At 40.9% G+C, this 20,382-nt stretch overlaps 1 long non-coding RNA gene across 5 annotated transcripts in view; it reads left to right on the top strand.

Annotated features, from left to right (window-relative positions):
- LOC103678071 overlaps window positions 1-20,382 on the top strand; it is a 47,323-nt gene that overhangs the window by 235 nt on the left and 26,706 nt on the right. The window lies entirely within an intron of this gene.

The following is a 20,382-nucleotide window of genomic DNA, read 5'->3' as shown; positions in this document are numbered from 1 at the left end:
GAGGCCAGGGGTGGTTAACGGGAGTAGACTTTGGAATCAGATGAAACCGGGAGTAGACTTTGGAGTCGAACGAACCGGCGTTTGACCTGTGTGAACAAGGGCATGCAACTGGGTTTCATTGAGCTTCGTTTTCTTCACCTGCCTCATACAGTTGTGGGTCATAAACGGCCCACCTCATCGATTTGTTTTAAAAACCATGAAAACACCAGCACAGAGAGCCAAGCATGTAAAAAGTGGTCAGTAAGTGCTAGCTTTAAGTCTGATGATGCCGGAGTCCATGGCTTTTGCCACCGCAGCCCACTCCCCAACAGCTCGCCTCTGGGGCTGCCCACTGTGGGCGAGCTGGGAGAGAATGTCAGGGATTCCTCAGACCTTGCAGCCAGCCTGGTTTTGTGCTAATGCCGTAGGTGTCAGGGTTTAGTGTCGGGGGGTGGGCAGGGCTCCAATGCTTCAGCCCTCTGCCACCTCAGTTTTGCCTCCACCGGACTGTGTTGACCAAGAATCCACATTTCTTGGGGGGCTGGAGAGAAGAGAGAGAGGACAAAATGAGGGGAATCATTAGCCCGAGCTTCAAGTCATAGAGCATTTGGCAGGTGTTCTTGTTGATTCTCTTCAGCTTTCCTCCCCAATCTCAACTGTCCTTTTATAACTAATGAAAGTTCTCTTTATAGCTCCAAATTTTATGTGGTGCCAATAGACATTCTCTGAGTTAAAAAATAAATACTTGCACAAAACTCATAAACTATGTAGAGAAATGAAGACCTTTCCTCTTTCCTGTATTGGTGCCTGACCAGAAATTTAGAGTAAATTAAAACTATTTTTTAGTCACTGCTGTCTAAAGAGGTTGCTTTTAAATCAATCCTGTAAGTGTAACCCTTTCATTTTTCCCCATTACTAAAAGGCACTTGAGAATTAATGTGAATATATTTCATTTACTGCTCTGCTGATGATTTACTTTCACTATCAAGAGCTATGTAGAAAACTTGGTCTTTTGGACTTAGATTAGAAATTTTATTTTATTTTACTTTTTTTACAGTATGATTAGAGATTTTAACATATATTATCATTAAAAAGACTTTGGACATTATTTCAATTAGAGAACAAGAGCAGAATAAATCCAATTAATTACTTTTAATTGAGTTTTTCACATCACATAAATCAATCTCTATTTTCAGAAACAAGAAATCACGAATCTCCTAATTCCTTCAGCAGAAATGTTTTTTGATATAGGGACAGAGCTGCATCTTGCAATCCCAGATCTCAAAATTCCAATTCCCAAGACCAGTGTCTTCATGAGAAAGAATGACTCTTACACAGGTTGAGAAGATAGGAGTCTGGCTTCCCCTGCAACTTTGGTCCAATTTTAACCACTTTGCTTCTGTCTAGCCAGTACAGAGGTATTCTGGCCAGGAAAAAAACAAACTTATTTTAGAGTGACCAAATAGTTACTAAGGGAAAAATCTTTTCAGAGGAAATTCAGTTGATAAAGACAGAAGAATGATGGATTTAGAAAAATCCCTCATTTGTAACCCCTTATGAATTTTAACAGGCAATTAATAGATATAAAAACACGGAAGACAGATGGTCGGTTTATAAACTCACTGACTGACCAATTTTACCATCACCCAAAGTGAAACAGCTATACATTTTATGCCTCAAGTACAGAGCAACACTTATGCAGTATTTTGCCTAAGAAAAAAGATAAGCTAAATCTAATCAAACATTTATTTTTTAAAAAATATTTTATTTACTTGAGAGAGAGAGAGCAGAAAGAGGGAGGGGCAGAGGGAGAAGCAGACTCCCCACTGAGCAGGGAGCCCAACATGGGGCTCAATTCCAGGACCCTGGAGCCAAAGGTAGGCGCTTAAACAACTGAGCCACCCAAGTGCCCCTCTAATCAAACACTTAAATGTAACTATCAGTTTACAGGAAATGCAGGGGATAGAAGAACAAGTTAAGTGACACTATATGAAAGCAATCAGTCAAATTCAGATTATGGAATATTCTACAGAACAAATGACTTGGCTTTCTCACAAATCAATGACTCTGTCAGCCAGGGGGCCTAGAAGGTAGGACACACCAGTAGCAATGAGCACACGTAGTGTCCAGATCTTGGTTTCTTTACATTCTGTAATAAAAGGAACCAGGGATCCTTGGAGAAAAGGCTGGTTCAAGGACTGGGGCAGGAAACAGAGGATGAGCCTGGAGCATCTTGCAATGCCAGGAAGTAAAGTCCTAAAATTAAAAAAAAATAATAAAAATTAAAAGATAGAGGTATGTCAAGGGGACATAGGAGACAACTGAAAGCTGGCCAAAACTAGACAATCTGAACAAGATAGAGTAGCACTGGATTATAACTCCAAGTATAGAGTAAATATCCATGAAGTCATACTATTGTACATAAATAATTGAATATGGAGGCTGAGCACAGCTCTTTGCTTGTTAAGTGTGGCCTATGCATATTGACTTCTTTCAAAGAGAATAGTATGGAAAGGTGTGGTGGTGGGAAGATGAGAAAGAGAAATTTTGCCGTGGAGAAACCTGACAAATACTACTTTAGCTAGATGATCAAAGTTAATATCAACAGTGATATCATGTTGACAGTGTGTACCCTTGATAGGGTGTAATGAGAATGGCACTTCTGTGGTTTTTCCTTTCCAAAATACATAACCCCAATATCATCATGAGAAAAACATCAGAGAAATCCCAACTTAGGGACATTCTACAAAATGTCCCTACTGATACTCCTCAAAATTGCCAAAGTCATAAAAAGAGAAGTCTGAGAAACTCATAGCCAAGAGGAGCCTAAGGAGAATATGATGACTAAATGTAATGTAGTGTCTTGGGACACCTGACTGGCTCAGTTGGAGAAGCATGTGACTCTTGATCTCAGGGTTCTGAGTTAAGAGGCTACTTAAAGAAATGCACTTAAAAAATAATAAATGTAGTGTCTTGGATGGGATCTTTGGACAGCTAAAGGACATTAGATAAAAATTAGGGAAATCTGAATAAAATGGTAACATACTAATATTGGTTCATTAATTATGACATGTTTCATAGTAATGTAAGTTGTTAATAGGGAAACCTGGGGCATGTAGGAACTCTCTGAACTAGGCAACTTTTCTGTAAATCTATAACTTTTTAAAAAAGATCTTATTTATTTATTTATTTATTTATTTATTTAAGAGAGAGCAAGAGAGCGAGTGAGCATGAGAGCAGTGGGGAGGGGCAGAGGCAGAGGTAGAAGCAGACTTCCTTTTAAGCAGGGAGCCCAACGTGGGGCTCGATCTCAGGACCCTGAGATCATGACCTGAGCCAAAGGCAGACGCTTAACTGACTGAGCCATCCGGGTGCCCCTATTTTGTTTTTTAATCTTTAACTAAAATAAAAAGTTTACTAAAAATAAAATGATATCACATACACAGAATAGGAGTTGCTGGGGTTTTTTTGTTTTGTTTTTAGTAGAATTGAAATACCAGGTGGTTTCAGTAGAGCCTGAGTTGGCACTGGTGATTCTAGCAATGACAGGAGTTGATGAAAATTGCAACCACTTAGGAAGAAAAGCCTCATCACAGGACCTCTGTGGCCATGGGGCGGGTGCCTGTGGGCACTAGCAACTGCTGAGTGCTTAGGGCAGCCAGCTATCAGAAGCCTATGTATGTGGAATATAAGGAATAGTGCAGAGAACCATAGGGGAAGGGAGGGAAAACTGAATGGGAAGAAATCAGAAAGGGAGGCAAACAATGAGAGACTCTGGACTTTGAGAAACAGAGGATTACAGAAGGGAGAGGGTGGGGGGATGGGGTAACAGGGTGATGAGTATTAAGGAGGGCACATGTTGTGATGAGCACTGGGTGTTATAAGCAACTAATGAATTGTTGAACACTACATCAAAAACTAATGATGTACTATATGTTGGCTAATTGAGCATTAAAAAAAAAAAAAAAAAGCCTATCTGCCCTTTAAGCCCCAACAGAACAGAGGGGTTTCTTCTGAGAGGTAGAGCTGGAGCAGGCAGGAAGAAAATGGTGGTGAAGACAACTATTCTGCAAGTGTACTTGGGGCTTCACAAAACCATTTGGGAAAAAATAAGGAAGTTTGGCTTTCCTGCAGAGCCAAAGAATTACTGTTCTGCAACTGTTGGTGCAGTCCTTTATTTACTATGCAGGATGCTGTTGCCTGAAAAACAGGAGGTCTACAGAGTAAGAGAATTTATTGCTAAGTATCTATGAAGCTCTTTAAAATCTGTTAAATATAAAATGTAAACTATAAAAATATATAAAATATACACACATACACACACGCCCCAAATATAATTTAATGACTTGAGTCAAAGAGTGCATTTTTTTAAATATAAAGGTTAAAACTAAGTGAGTACACAGGTGCCAGAAAATCCCTTTCATTATACCTAATCTGTTAGAAATATAAACCTCAACCAACTAGTTTTTCAACTTCCTTTTGTCTTTAATGATGGGACTGGTGGTTTGTACATACGCCTAAATTTCTGCTTTTGAATTTAACTGGACAAACCTGATTCTTACCAGGATTATCAACTCTTTGAATTCTAGCTGTGTAGTACCTCTCTCTGAATTTCACTCCACCCAACTTCTATTTACTGTTCCCTTTCTGGGGCTCAACTGGCTATTTCATCTTTACTCAACTTCTCTTATAGTTGTGTATTATGACTGGCTCTTTTATGTTAAAAGTGAGATTTGCATTTTTTAGTAGGATAATTCTTCCCTTATCTCTAGATGTGAACAAAATCTAACTGGATCTATCAAGACAGACCTTAACCCCAGAACAAGACTTGTTCAATGAAGGTTATGGACAAAATGACTAATAGGCTTGTATCGCCATGGAATCTTCATTCATTCAACAAGTATATATTAGGAATTAGTTAGATGCCAGCCAGTACGCTAGGCACTGTAACATAGCAATGACTAAATACTATCCCTTTACTCTTGGTGCTTAAGCTATTGAGAAAGACAGGATAATATAAAACAATGTTGAAGCATTATGCATATTAAGATAGGGGAATATTGAGCTGTCATCCCTAAAACTATGGTTTTTAATCTTTTAGGTGGGGGAAGTCATAGATTCCTTGCATTTGGTCAATGTCATTGACCCTTGACCCAGAAGACATACATACCCCCAAAATCTTGCCAATAATTTCAAGCTGTTCCTGGATCTTTTGAAGCCTTTCCATGAACTCTGGGTTTAGAATTCCTACCCTAAATGATAAACACCAAAATTAGATGACACCAGAAAAAGCAGAAATCCTAAGATATATGAAGGGAAAGAAGATAGACAAAGTGCTAAGGAGTATGAGCAGCAAGAATGAAAAATAAGTTTCCACAGTTTTATCTTACATGTGTTATCTCCAGCTAATATATTTAATTAATGTTTCCTGGAACAATCCACTATGGAGGACCCAATGCCCTACCAAGTGAACCTTGGCCTCCTACACAAGAACACTTCAAGAAGCTACCAACTCCTTCACCTTTGCTCTAGTGCAGCATGATGCGTAGTAAAAGGTGCTACAAGTTAAAACTAAGCAGGGTAAAGGAGATGAACAGTTACTGGGGTTTTGTGTGTTTGTGCTATTTTATATAGTTATACAGAATGTCAAGGAAGCCTTTTCCCATAAGGTGATATTGAGAAAATTATAGAAGTAGGGGAGCAAACCATGTGGTTTTCTGGGAGAGCCTTTCAGACAAAGGGAGCAGCAAAAGGAAGGAGACCAGAGGGCAGAGCAGAATAAGGCAGGAGGGGGGGGGGAAATGGGGTCAGAGAGGGAGTTGCAGTGTGTGTGTCAGGTTCCCAGGGTAGGGGTGAAAGGATCAGGGATGAGGGATAAGCAGAATATGAGGGGACCAGACTCTGACAGGATCATAGAATGAATGCTGTTAGTAATGGGAAAACTGCTCAGTGAAACCCCGTAGGAGCTGTTTTGCAGTAGGAGCAGCACAAATGCTGAAGTGAAGGAGTGGTTAGCCATATTGGATAATGTAGAGAGGCTTACCAAGCCTTGCCTTCCTAAGGTAAGTGTTCAGGTGTGTAAATGTGGACACCCCCTTTCTGTGTGTGTGAGGGGCTGGGGATAGGGTGGAGTCAGGAAACTGAAAGAACAATGGGGAAATACATAGGAAAGTGGGTGGAAAACAGAAGACTAGGATATCTTCAGTGGGAAGAGGTCAGAAAAAGAGGAAAAGGATCAGGAAAGAAGGGAAGGAAATAAGGAACCAGTACTTGTCAAATGCCCACAGTTTGCCAGGATCTTTACATATATATTTTAATTTTGTTTTGAAGTAATAGTATGAGATGGGTGTCATTGTCCCCAGCTTATAAATAAGAAAATTTCAGGCCCAGAAAAGTTAATTGACAAGATATTAGTTACACTGCTAGTAAATAGTAGGAAGGGCAACTTTATTATTTCGTCTTCAGTTATTACTGTTTTCTTATGTTGCTGTATTGATTCACTCCTAATATTATATTTGGAGAAACAAAATGATGTGACAGTTCGGAAGACAACAAAAGTGCAAAGTGGCAGGCACGGTTAGAATTTTGCTTATTGGGCTCTCCTCACACCTGGCCTTACAAAAAAATGCCACAAGATGGCAGCATCTTGTTGGTTTGGGGACCACCTAATGTTCCACGGACAACTGTTTCAGTGTAAAAATATTGAATAAAAAGTAACATGTCAGTTATAGTCCATATTTAGAAACTGACACATCTTGCCCAGAAATACTTGTCGATAAATAGAGTAAAAGCCCCTAAGTTCACGGAAATACATCCATTCATAAGCGTTAGGATCTTACATTTGCCTCCAGGTAAGCCAGGATAAAAGAAATGATTTCCAATGCTGCGTGGGAGTTGTGGGCAATGGTAGAAGGTAGCAGTCAGGTTTCCATTTGGGACATCAGAGAGATATGTGTTAAAATTATAGCTTTGACTATTAGCTACATGGTATTGGGCAAATAAAAATCTTTCTAAACTTATTTCTTCATCTGTAAAATGTCTACCCCTTAGGGTTTATTGTATTAAATAGCTCACGAAAAGCTCTTGGTGAATGCTTGACACTTACCACTTAATACATAGTATCCATTGATGAAATTGATATGATTTGAAGTTGGGTTCTTAGCAAAGGCTAAGAAAGAATTCTTGAGACGTTTTTGGTACAAAAAGGTGGTTTTATTATAGCACGGGGATAGGACCTGTGGGCAGAAAGAGATGCACCTGCAAGTGTGAGGGGGGACTGATTATATATTTTAAGTTTTGTGGAGGGTGGGGAGGTAGAGATAATGTAGGTTTCTAAGGAATTTTTGTAGCTGAAAGCAGGGTCTTACAGGACCTTGAAGATTTAGCTATTGTCAAGATAAGGTTACTTTTAATCTTTAATGAAATATAAACATTAAGGCAGCTGTGAACTCCTTGAGGAAAGTCACGCTTTGCATGTCTCCGATATCTATCAGTGAACTGCATGCTGTAAGGAGATTTAATTTAAACTACATTTTTCTTGCCTTTGTTCTCCTCATCAATTCCCCCCACTGAAACATTTTGGCCCTTAAATCTTTAAGGTTGCTGAGGGTGGAAGGTCTTATCTTCTGTAACGTCTTCCCGTTAAATAGAGACGTCCCTACCTATGGGTCAACACTGGTCAGTTAAGGATGTAGGAGTCATGAAAGGCAGAGGTAGCCAGATCTAAGGTAACACCATACGTGGATCCTCTTGAGTAGAAAGGATCATCTGTCGAGGTGCAGTTATCGTAGTGATGGTGGAGTCTTGGCACCAAGCAAAAAAACATTGAAGAAGACAGCATATTAGAATTAAAATGGCTGTAAGAATGAGAAGTCCAGCAAAGAGACCCTTAATAGTTGACCGTAGTCCTCCCAAGCCAGGAACTGAACCAGTCATTAAAAGAAAGGGAAGCCTCAATATGAGTATTCATATCTTCTAGTAGCCCTGTTACATTTTTATGAAAATCTGGGATGTATACACAGCATTCTGTTTTGATAACGCACATGTACCTCCTTGTGCTGCTGTTAGAATATCTAAAGTCATTCTGTTTTGTAGAACTGCTTTGTGTATTTGTGTGACTTCAGTATTGAGGAAAGAGATGCTGGTTTGTGAACCATTGAGTCCCTTTATGGTGTTTTTATTAAGTGCTTCCACATGCTAAATTATGCTTTGTAACCCTACAGAGAGAACACAGATGGATGCTAAATGATCATACCAATGAAAGACAGATGGTGTCCATCTTTGTTTTTAAATTGGGAAGATTAGCTGGGGTAGTGATAGTTTTAGTAATGCACCCATGAATCCAGGCTCAAAACCTAAGGCTCAACCTAAGGACCTATCCAACCTGGAGGAAGCCAGGGCCTTAGATTAGTTCCTCATAACCAGTGGGTTCCATTTGGAGCTAGCCATCTGATTCCAGGTCACCTTATGCAGTCAGTAGCAAGTCCCAGGCAGTAGCCTTGAGTACAGTGGTTTGACAACCTGCTTCTAATGACAGCCATCCTAGATGTCGTGTGCTATTTGCCCCGGTATCATATGTACGATTTCTTTGTCCCCGGCATAAAAGTGCCTTTTGACTGAGCCGTCCAAGGGTGGGTGTGAGCCATAAATATGTGTCCCAAATTTAGTATAGCGATAAGTAGGGTTTCATAACTTAGGCGCTCATTAGTGGGCATCAATTTATGGGTTTGTAAAGTCAGTTTACATTTTAGTACTTTGAGGGTATGAAAAAGTTTGGTTATGGCCTGGTAAATTCCATGTCATATTGATCATGGGCCAAGAAGAAACATTCTGGTTAGTGATAGATTTATCATAAAACAGGGTATCATTATATATTATTTCTGAAATATAAGTATATAGAGCGTGCCAATCAGTACCTTGTAAAGGGGAAACCCACCAGGGTAACCCGGATATATTTGACATGGGCAAAATTCCACATATCCAGCAAGCTGTTTGATTTTGAAGTTAAGCATAATATGCCCATTGTAAGAAGGAATTGTCAGTTAAGATAGGTGAACAGAAAACAAAAAGAAAATATACAACCTTCCTTGTCATTTGAAGAGGAGTTTGAGATCTACGGGTTCGCAGGAATGAGAAGGCATGTTAGTTTGCTCATGGGTTTCCTGTGAAGAAGGTACAGGTTTTATTCTAGATGTATGAGTACAGGAAGAATGCGCCTCTAATTTTACTGCAGTAGGAGTACATAATATGACCCAATGTGGACCTTTCCATTTTGGATTTAAGTGCCCTGCTGTATTTGATATCCAGTTTTTAAAATAAACCATGTCTCCAGGACTTACATGGGGTACACTTCAGTTATAGTTGAGTCCGGTTTTGGGAGGATGTGATCAGTATATTCATTAAGTGACTTATGAATTAAATCAGCCTCAAGTGAATAATTTTATACAGCATTATAATCTTCATCTAATAACAGGTCCAGTGTGAGAAGTGGGTTTCCATCTAATAACTCAAAAGGGCTGGATCCTAGAAGTTGTTTTGGAACAGTTCTCGTTCTGAGAAGTCATATTGGTGAGAGAGTAACCCAATTACCTTGGTCTCTAGACTAAGTGTAGTAAGGTATCATTTTAAAATATGAGCTTCCCTACCTTTTCAGAGGATTGTGGATGCCAGGCTGAATGTCAAAAATATTTAATTTTTAAAGCCTATGCTATTTGTTGAGTTATTTGTGCAGTAAAAGAAGGATTTTGTCACTTTGAAGGGATTGTGGAAGGCCAAATCTAGGAATAATTTCTCATAACAAAACTTTGGTTACTTCCGTGGCTTTTTCCACTTTACAAGGAAAGGCCTCGATTCATCCAGTGAAAGTATCAACCAAACACTAGTGAAATTTATAGCCTTTGCAAGGAGGCGTCTGTGTGAAATCAAGCTGCCAGTCCTCTTCTGGGTATGTTCCATGTCTTTGGACTGGTTTTAAAAGTGGAGGAAGGCAGACTGCACCTTTTGGATTTACTTCCCTGAACTACAGAATCGGCAGATCTATTTTATTGTAGCTGTTGAATTTATTCCATCAAATATATTAAATTAAATACAAAATAAACATTTTAATTAAATGTTCTAAGGCATTTTTGCCCAAATGAGTAGCCTGGTGTAAACCCTGTATTACCTTTCATTGGTTAATTTGGAGTATAAAGATTTTATCCCTCATTAACAAGCCAGTCCTGTGCATTTTTAAAATATCCTCATTCCTGGGCTATGTGAATTTCTTGGTCTGAAGAGAGTGGTGTTATGGACTTTGCTGGAATTAAGACTGGTATAAGACTTAATATTTGTTTATTCTGTGCTTCCTGCTTGGCTGCACAGTCTGCCAAATTCTTTCCTTTAGATTCTAAAGTCATGTCCTTTTGATGTCCTCTGAGGTGGGTTACAGTTACCTCCTTAGGTAGGTGTACAGCCTCAAGGAGAGTAATTATTTCAGGCCCATATTTGATTGGAGAGTTGTGGCTTAATAATAATCCCCTTTCTTTCCAAATTGCCCTGTGGGTGTGTAGTACCAGGAAAGCATATTTGGAGTCAGTATAAATAATTATTTTTGAGGGGCGCCTGGGTGGCGCAGTTGTTAAGCGTCTGCCTTTGGCTCAGGGCGTGATCTCGGCGTTCTGGGATCGAGCCCCGCATCAGGCTCCCTGCTCCGCTGGGAGCCTGCTTCTTCCTCTCCCATTCCCCCTGCTTCTGTTCCCTCTCTCGCTGGCTGTCTCTCTCTCTCTGTCAAATAAATAAATAAAATCTTTAAAAAAAATAATTTTTGAGCCTTTTGCCAACGGAAGAACACAGGTAAGTGCTATTAATTCAGCCTTTTGAGTAGAAGTATTTATTGGAAGGGCTTTTGCCTTAGTGGTCTTAATTAAATTAACTATAGCATATGCAGGTTTTCTCTCTCCCTTATCCAGGAAGCTACTGCCATCAGTAAACCAATTGTTATCTGCATTTTCAATAGGAGAATCTTTCATTTCATTTTATTTTATTTTTATTTTTTAGAGGGGGGAGGGGCAGAGGGAGAGTGATAATCTTTTTTTTTTTTTTTTAGAGATTTTATTTATTTATTTGACAGAGACAGAGACAGCCAGTGAGAGAGGGAACACAAGCAGGGGGAGTGGGAGAGGAAGAAGCAGGCTCATAGCGGAGGAGCCTGATGTGGGGCTCTATCCCACAACACCGGGATCATGCCCTGAGCCGAAGGCAGACGCTTAACCGCTGTGACACCCAGGCGCCCCGAGAGTGATAATCTTAAGAAGGCTCTGTACCCAGTGTGGAGTCTGACGTGGGGCTTGATCTCACAACCCTGAGATCATGACATGAGCTAAAATCAAGAGTTGGACACTTAACTGACTGAGCCACCCAGGTGCCCCAACAGGGGAGTCTTTTAAATCTGATCTGCTAGAATAAACAAGGTCAATGATTTCTGAGCAGTTATGTTCTAATATAGAAGTATGATGGTCAAGTCCAGGCCTAAGGGTAGCTGGGTTTAAAGTTTGACAAGTTTAAGTATTATGTCAGGTGTGTCTAAAAGTATAGCCTGGAATCTGGTAAATCAGCCTCCCATCATCCATTGGTGGCCTTTGGTCTCTGACACTTTGAACTTGATGTGGAGTCATCACTGTTAAGGATTGCCCCATAGTAAGTTTTGAAGCCTCTTCTACCAGGAAGGCTGTAGCAGCCACTGCTCGAGACAAGCCAGCCACCCTTGACCTACATTATCAAGTGACTTTGCAAAATAGCCCACCGGCCTTGTTTCATTTCCTAACTTTTGGGTAAGAATTCCCAAAGCTTGACCCTGTTTTTCTGCTACATATAAAGTGAAAGGTTTTTCTAAATTTGGTAAAGCCAAAGCCACGGCTGATGAAAGTTTAATTTTTAATGTTTGAAAGCCTGTCTGCTGGGCTTTAGTCCAGAGCAAAGGTTCTTTTTTTTTTTTTTTAAAGATTTTATTTATTTATTTGACAGAGATAGAGACAGCCAGCAAGAGAGGGAACATAAGCAGGGGGAGTGGGAGAGGAAGAAGCAGGCTCATAGTGGAAGAGCCTGATGTGGGGCTCAATCCCACATGCCAGGATCACGCCCTGAGCCAAAGGCAGACGCTTAACCATTGCGCCACCCAGGCGCCCCCAGAGCAAAGGTTCTTAATAAGGGCCTTTAATTGAAACATATAATGGTTTGGCTAAGAGCCGAAATCCAGGAATCCATAGGCAGCAAGAGCCTGCCATACCTAAGAACGTATGGGATTGTTTCTTTGTAGCTGGAGGTCCAAGATCTAATATACCTTTTTCCTGTCAGTAGAGAGCGTATGGTGTCCTGGTGTTAGTTCCTATCCCAAATATTGAGGGGTACTTGTCTAGATATTTGCGCTTTTTTAGGAGAGATATGATACCGTCTGTCTGCCAAGAAGTTAAGGAAAGTTGTAGAAATACTATCAGACATTTCTTTTTTGGGACTGCAGATTAAAATGTCATCCACATTTTGAATTACAGTCCCTTGGGGCAAGAAGATATCACGGAGGTCTTTGCTAAGTGCAGCCCCAAACAAGTGAGGACTGTCTCTAAATCCCTGCGGCAAGACTGTCCAGGTTAATTGACAAGGCTTTAAAATACCATGTTGGGTACCTGGGTGGCTCAGTCGGTTAAACATCTGCCTTTAGCTCAGGTCGTGATCTGAGGGTCCTGGGATCGAACCCTGTGTCAGGCTCCCTGCACAGCGGAGAGTCTGCTTCTCCGTCTCCCTCTACCATTCCTCCCACTCATGCTCACTCTCTCCCTCTCAAATAAATAAATTATATATTTTAAAAAATAAAATAAAATACCGTGTTTGAGAAACTTGTTAATAAGTGGTTGTAACCCAGCCTTTGCCTCAGGTTTTAAGGAGTATTGTCTTTTATGAGGTATAGTGCCTACAGCCTTTAAGGTTACTTTAACTGGCTAGGCTTTAAGAGCCTGACCTGGGACATCACAATCCCAGACTTGTGTATTTACTTCCTTCCAGATATTAGAAGGGATATGAAGGTAAAGTTTTAATTCTCCAGATGTTAAAGAGAACAAGCTGTCCTCTTCTTTAGTAAGGGCAAACCTGCTTCCTAGCTTATACATTAAGTCTCATCCAGGCAATAGAGTAGGACAGGATGGAAGGAGTAGAAAAACTTGAGTAACCAATTTACTTTTGTATTTACAAGTTAAACTCATTGTCTGATGGCACGTTTTTTTCTCCTTCTATGCCAACAATTGTATAGCTAGAAAGACAAGTAGGACCAGAGTGCTGACTAAGAACAGAGTAAATGGCTCCAATATAAACTTACCTTCCACATTCAGGGTAACCCAGGGCACAGTCATCTTTTTTTTTTTTTAATTTAAATTCAATTAATTAACATATAGTGTATTATTAGTTTCAGAGGTAGAGTTCAGGGATTCATCAGTCTCATATAACACTCATTGCTCATTACATCATGTGCCCTCCTTAATGCCCATCACCCAGTTACCCTCCCCCGCCCCAGCAACCCTCAGTTTGTTCCCTATAGTTAAGAGTCTCTTATGGCTTGTCTCCCTCTCTGATTTCATCTTGTTTTATTTTTCCCTCCCTTCCCCTATGATCCTCTGTTTTGTTTCTTAAATTCCACATATGAGTGAGATCATATGATAATTGTCTTTCTCTGACTTATTTCGCTTAGCATAATACCCTCTAGTTCTATCCACGTCGTTGCAAATGGCAAGAATTCATTTTTTGATTTTTATATATATTATATATTATACACACACACACACACACACACCACCACACACACACACCACTCCTCGGAAATAGGGAGTTCCACTCCTGGTATATCCAACTGGGCTGTGAGCAGAGGGGTCTTAGGGTTTATAAGGAGGAAGGATAGTAACAGAGCTGGTGTCCTTTTTGTTTGGATTCCTCCAGTGGTCCAGGTTTGTTAGGAGGAATGGACCTATTTAGATAATCATCATCCAGTATATTCAGAGGGATATACTGGTGGTTAGATACATTCTGCAAGAGGCCCTCAGTTCTAAATCCTGAGTTAGGGCCATGAAAGCCTGGACATAGGGTACCTCAGTCCATTTGAAGAGATCTAACTGATAGATTGTGTTAAAGCTTAATGACCCATTAATGGGCCACTTTTCCTTATCTCCTAAGGAGTACTGAGGCCAGGCAGTATTACAAAAGATCAGTTTTTTCTTTCTTAGATCTTACAGTCTGAATTGATTCCAGTGGGTTAAAACGCATCACAAGGGAGAGTCCTTGGGGACCGAAGAAGAAGATCCCATGTTTCTAGAAAAGTAGAGAGGGTCCATTACCAAAAATCCTCCCCAACGCCTGGGTGGTGTCCCACGCAGGATGTCAGAGGTTCCTGGTGTCAAACCAACTGGAGGCATCCCTTGAACGAAATTGCTATGATCACTACCTGCCGTAAAGGCCCTGTAGAAGGGATGCTAGTGTCCCCCCCACCCACTTCCTCATCGCATTCTAGACTGCAAAATGTGTGCCGGCATATGGACCAAGATACCATGCCTTGCCTTGCCTTGCCTTGCTGTGTGAAGGCCCTGCCATTGTTAACCCATGGAAAACACTTAGAAAAGTTTTACAAGGGGGAAATTACCCAATTTTGTAACTTCAGGAGTCAGTAGGGGACACTGATGAAAAATAGTAAAGATGGAAATCCATCATGGTCTAAGCGACTTTCTAACACATGTAGTCCTTACAGCCAACTTCCCTAGGGAACAGTCCCTGGTTGGGTTTTAATTCAGTTGGGTACGGCTGGCTCCCAATGGAGGTCTTGTGGTCAGAAGTGGCTAGACCAGAGATATGGAGGGGATCACATTAGACCAATAAGGAAGAAACCTCATACGGGAGTCTTAAGATTGGCAACTGTCCTAGTGACTTAGGTGACTGTCTTATGCCCAAAAGATAACTCTGTATAGGAATAGGAATAAGGAGAGGGCATCAAGTTTCTGGGTCTTACTACAATTCAGGCCAGGGTACTAGCTTCCAGCAAAAAGGTAGGCTTTCTCCTTCCCTGGGGAGAGAGGGGCTAGGACCTGTGGGCAGAAAGAGCTGCACCTGCAAGTGTGAAGGGTAACTGATTATATATTTTAAATTTTGTGGAGGGAGAGGAGATAGAGATAATGTAGGTTTCTAAGGAATTTTTGTATGCTGAAAGCAGGGTCTTATAGGACCTTGAAGATTTAGCTATTGTCAAGATAAGGTTACTTTTAGTCTTCAGTGAAATGTAAACATTAAGGCATTAAGGCAGCCATGAACTCCTTGAGGAATGTCACACTCTGCATGTTTCAGGTATCAGTGGGCTGCCTGCTGAAAGGAGATTTAATTTAATATATTATTTTTAACGATTTTATTTATTTGACACAGAGAGTGAGCACAAGCAGGGGGAGCGGCAGCAGAGGGAGAGAGAGAAGCAGGCTGAGCAGGGAGCCCGATGTGGGGCTTGATCCTAGGACCCTGGGATTGTGACCTGAGCCAAAGGCAGACGCTTAACCAACTGAGCCACCCAGCCGCCCCAGGAGATTTAATTTAAACTACATTCTTCTTACCTTTGTTTTCCTCATCAGCCATTATATAAGATTATTTATATAATAATTATTTATTGTTTTTCTCTATCTTTCTAATGTTAGAACTACAAGACACCTTAAAAATTACGTCTTGAAACCACTATAGAAACATAAAGATGGATGGAGATTAAGATGGACACCTTAGTGCTTCACCGAGGCTTGACTTAAAACCGAACAATTTTTTCTCTTCCTCATTCTTGAAGCCTCCCCCTTCCCTTCACATGTTTTTCTGTAAAATCCTTTGTTCCAGGAATGTGGTGTCAATACTGACATCTCACTGACCTCAGTGTATACTTAATAACAAGACTGGGATGGCCGGTGTCAGTGCTGGTCAAGAGACCACCTTGAAGACATGTCAGTGCAGCTGGCAGCATGTACCAGATTCCTATTGAATCCGCCAGATCCTGTATTTTCCTATTAAACCTCTCTGCCTTTTACCCCAGGTGGGATTGCAGTCTTGAAGGCATTAGCCTGCTGCAGCCTCCTTTGCCTGACAAAGTAATAAACTATCTTCCTTCTTTATACCTGAACTCTGTCTTTGCATTACATATTTCAGCTCCAGAGCACAGAGGTCAGTTTTGACAACAGTCTAATGGTTCCCAACCTTGGATGCACATTGGAAGCACCTGGGGTGCTTTAAAAAATCTGCTGTCTGTAAGCTGGAGGCATTACATTTGCTGATTTCAAAATATATTTCAAAGCTGCAGTAGTTAAAACAATATGGTGTTGGCATTGAGACAGACATATAGACCAATGGGACAGAATAGAGAGCCAGAAGTAAACCCATGGGTATACTGTCAACTGATCTTTGGCAAGGGTTCTGAGAATATACAATGTGGAAGGGACAGTCTAGTCTCTTCACCAAGTGTTATTGGAAAACTGGATATACACGTGAAAAGAATGAAATTGAATTCTTGTACCATACACAACAATCAACTCAAAATGGATTAAAGACTTAAACTGTAAGACCTTACACTGTGAAGCTCCTAGAAGAAAACATGGGGGGAAAGCTTCTTGACATTGATCTTTTTTTTTTTTAAGATTTTATTTAGGGGCGCCTGGGTGGCTCAGTCGGTTTAGCATCGGCCTTCAGCTCATGTCGTGGTCCCAGGGTCCTGGGATTGAGCCCCATGTCAGGCTCCGTGCTAAGCGGAGAGCCTGCTTCTCCCTCTCCCTCTGCCCCCCCCCCCCCACTGCTCATGCTCTCTCTCTGTATATATCAAATAAATAAATAAAATCTAAACAACCAAAAATATTTTATTTTTTGATTTATTTAGAGAGAGAGGCAGAGAGTGTGAGTGGAGGAGGGAGCATTAGGGGGAGGGGGAGGGAAAAGGAGAGAAAATCTCCAGCAGACTCCTCCCTGAGTGTGGAGCTGGATGTGGGGCTCGATCCCACAACCCTGAGATCATGACCCCGAGTGGGTTGCTTAACCACCTGAGCCACACAGTTACCTTGACATTGATCTTGACAGTGATTTCTGGGATATGACACCAAAAACAGGCAACAAAAGTGAACATAGATGAGTGAGATCACATCAAATTAAAGGGCCTGTGCACAGTAAAGGAAACAATCAAAAGTGAAAGGCACAGAACGGAACAGAAGAAAATATTTGCGAACCATTTATCTTATAAGGGGTTAATGTACAAAATACATAAGAAACTCCTACAACTTGATAGCAAGAAAAACAAATAGCACAATTAAAAAGTGGCCAAAGGACTTGAAAAGACGTTTCTTCAGAGAAGACATACAAATGGCCACCAGGTATATGAAAAAGTACTCAACATCATTAATCATTGCATTTCAGAGAAATGCAAATCAAAACCACAATGAGATATCACCTCAACACCCATTAGGATGGCTATTACAAAAATAAACAAAAGGTAAGTATTGGTGAGGGTGATGAAAAATTGGAAGACTTGTACACTGTTGGTGGGAATGTAAAATCATTCAGCTGCTATGGAAAACAGTATGGAGGTTTCTCAAAAAATTAAAAATAGAACTACCATATGATCCAGCAATTCTACTTTTGGTATATATCCAAAAGAATTAAAATCAAGATCTCAAAAAGATATTTGCACTCCCATGTTCATTGCAGCATAATTCACAATAGCCAAATGTCCATCAGCAGATAAATGGATAAAGAAAATGGGGCATATACATACAATGGAATATTATTCAGCCTTAAAAAAAGAAGGAAATCCTATTAATTGTGACAACATAGATGAACTTGGAGGACATTATAAGTGAAATAAGGCAGTCTCAGAAGGACAAATAACTCTATGATTCCCGTTTTAAGAGGCATCATAAATGATTGGAAGCAGAGAATAGAATGGCGGTTGCCAGGGGCTGGGGGAGAGGGAAATAGGGAGTAGTTGTTCAACGGGTGTAAAGTTTCAATTATGCTAGATGAATGAATTCTAGAGATCTTTTGTACAACATAGTGCATATAGTTAATAGCACAGTATTGTGCATTTAAAAATGTAGAGGGTAGATCTCATGTTAAGTATTCTTATCACACACACAAAAATGGGACACCGACTTTTAGAGGTGATATGTTTATTACCTTGATTGTGGTGATAATGTCTTGGTTATATGCATATGTCCAAACTCATCAAATTGTATGCATTAAATATGTAAATAATTATATCTCAATAAAAAAATTTTTTTTTCTGTTGTCTGAAGTCTCAGCCCCAGAAATACTGATTTAGTTGGTCTGGAGTGAGGCATGGTCATTAGAAGTTTTTTAAACTCTCCAGATGATTCCAGTAGGCAGCCAGGGTAAAGAAATACTTCTCTAGACCAACATCCTCACTGTACAGATGGGAAAGAGAGGCCATGAGGCAGGAAGTGACTTGTCTGGTGAAATGAGATCAAGAACTCAAACAAGGTCTCCTTTTTTTTTTTTTTTAAGATTTTATTTATTTATTTGACAGAGAGACAGCCAGCGAGAGAGGGAACACAATCAGGGGGAGTGGGAGAGGAAGAAGCAGGCTTCCCATGGAGGAGCCTGACGCGGGGCTCGATCCCAGAACTCCGGGATCACGCCCTGAGCCGAAGGCAGACGCTTAACTACTGAGCCACCCAGGTGCCCCTCAAACAAGGTCTCCTGACTCCAGCCTGGGTTCTCTCCAGCGCATAACACTGTCTCAGACTCACTTCCTATGGTTCCACACAAACACTGCCCCAAACTCTCATGTCATATTCCCTGAACACACCAGGTCCACCCCTGTGTCCAATCCACAGCAATACAAGCTGCCATTGGAGTGCTTATTATGTGCCAAACACTGAGCAAGTCAAATTATATGTGTTATCTCTAATGCATATAGCAAGCTTTCAAGGAAGGCATGAGTGTCCTCATTGGAAGAGAAGGAGGCTGATGTTCAGAGGCTTGAAGAAACTAGCTGAAGTCGTAACTGGTGAAGAGAAGCCAGGATTTGACACACAGGTCTATTGGACTCCCAACAAATCTCTTTCACTACAACTCACTGCCACCTGTTCCCATCCCACCTTACCTTCCTGGGTTATTTCTCCATCAAGAACCAGACCTAGTTTCACTCCCTCTGCAAAAGCTCTTCCTCTCCAGACCACAGAGGTATTTTTATTCATTTAACTTTCATGATGCTAATCACCCACATTAGCTATTTGGCAGGGTCTACCTCACATGGTAACTTACTGTGTCATGTATATGACTTGTTTCCTTCTCCATGAGACTGAGACAGAGAGGGACCTTCCTCTGACTGTGTTTCTGTGCTGGTCCTGTAGCTCTGTCAAGATACAGTGATTGTGGGGCGCCTGGCTGGCTCAGTAGGGAGAGCATGCAACTCTTGATCTTGGGGTTGTGAGTTCGCCCACAGTGGGTGAAGAGATTATTTAAAATCTTTTTTAAAAAAAGGACACGGTGATTGCAAAATCATAATATTTAGTCTTTTGTGAGACTTCTCCACTGTGAGTATCTGCAGAAGGGGAACACCTATAGGCCCAAGTGGAGTTGAAAATTTGAACTAAGAATGGGGCTTTCCTCAGGCTTGGATTTGTAGAAACATTTACAAGTCAGTCTCTAGGTGTCAGTAGAAAGCCTAGTTTTAAGAGTGTGAGAGTTGAATGAAATCCAATCTCAGACAAGGAGTTTTTCTTTTTTTCTTTATAATAATTTTTTATTATGTTATGTTAGTCACCATACAGTATATCCTTAGTTTTTGATGTACTGTTCCATGATTCATTATTTGCGTATAACACCCAGTGCTCCATGCAATATGTGCCCTCCTTAATACCTACGGGAGATTATGGACTCTGGGAAACAAACCGAGGGCTTCAGAGGGGAGGAGTGTGGGGGATTGGGATAGGCCAGTGATGGGTATTAAGGAGTTTTTCTTATTGTAACCATCAAGTTAAAGCTAGAATTCCCTCTCCAACATAACAACACTGTAGCAACATTCCTCCCAGCACAGGGGTCGGTAATGAGGCAGCCTCTTCCATGTTTGGACAGCTTTATTGGAATGTTGTTCTTGGTTTCATGTGAAACTCTGCCTCCTGGTAGCTTCTACCTAATGTCCAAGGAAATTAAGTGGCAGCAGCCCATGCGTTGCGCCTGAGCCTGGGCATGTGGAAGACCTGTTATAGCCAAGGCAGGTCTTCCACAAAGGTCCACCCTCAGCATCAGGGAAGGAGGCAAGTGAGCAATGCACCTCTGGCAGGGTGCTGTCCTCTCAGACCCAGAGATGGAGAGGGTGACTCTTTCCAGCAGAGTCCAAAGACCCGGGGAGTCAGAAAAGCTCCC

This window comes from Ursus maritimus, unplaced genomic scaffold (assembly GCF_017311325.1).
Source record: "Ursus maritimus isolate PB19 unplaced genomic scaffold, ASM1731132v1 scaffold_16, whole genome shotgun sequence".
In the NCBI taxonomy this organism is placed as follows: Eukaryota; Metazoa; Chordata; class Mammalia; order Carnivora; family Ursidae; genus Ursus; species Ursus maritimus.
This window is presented reverse-complemented; position numbering and strand designations above follow the sequence as displayed.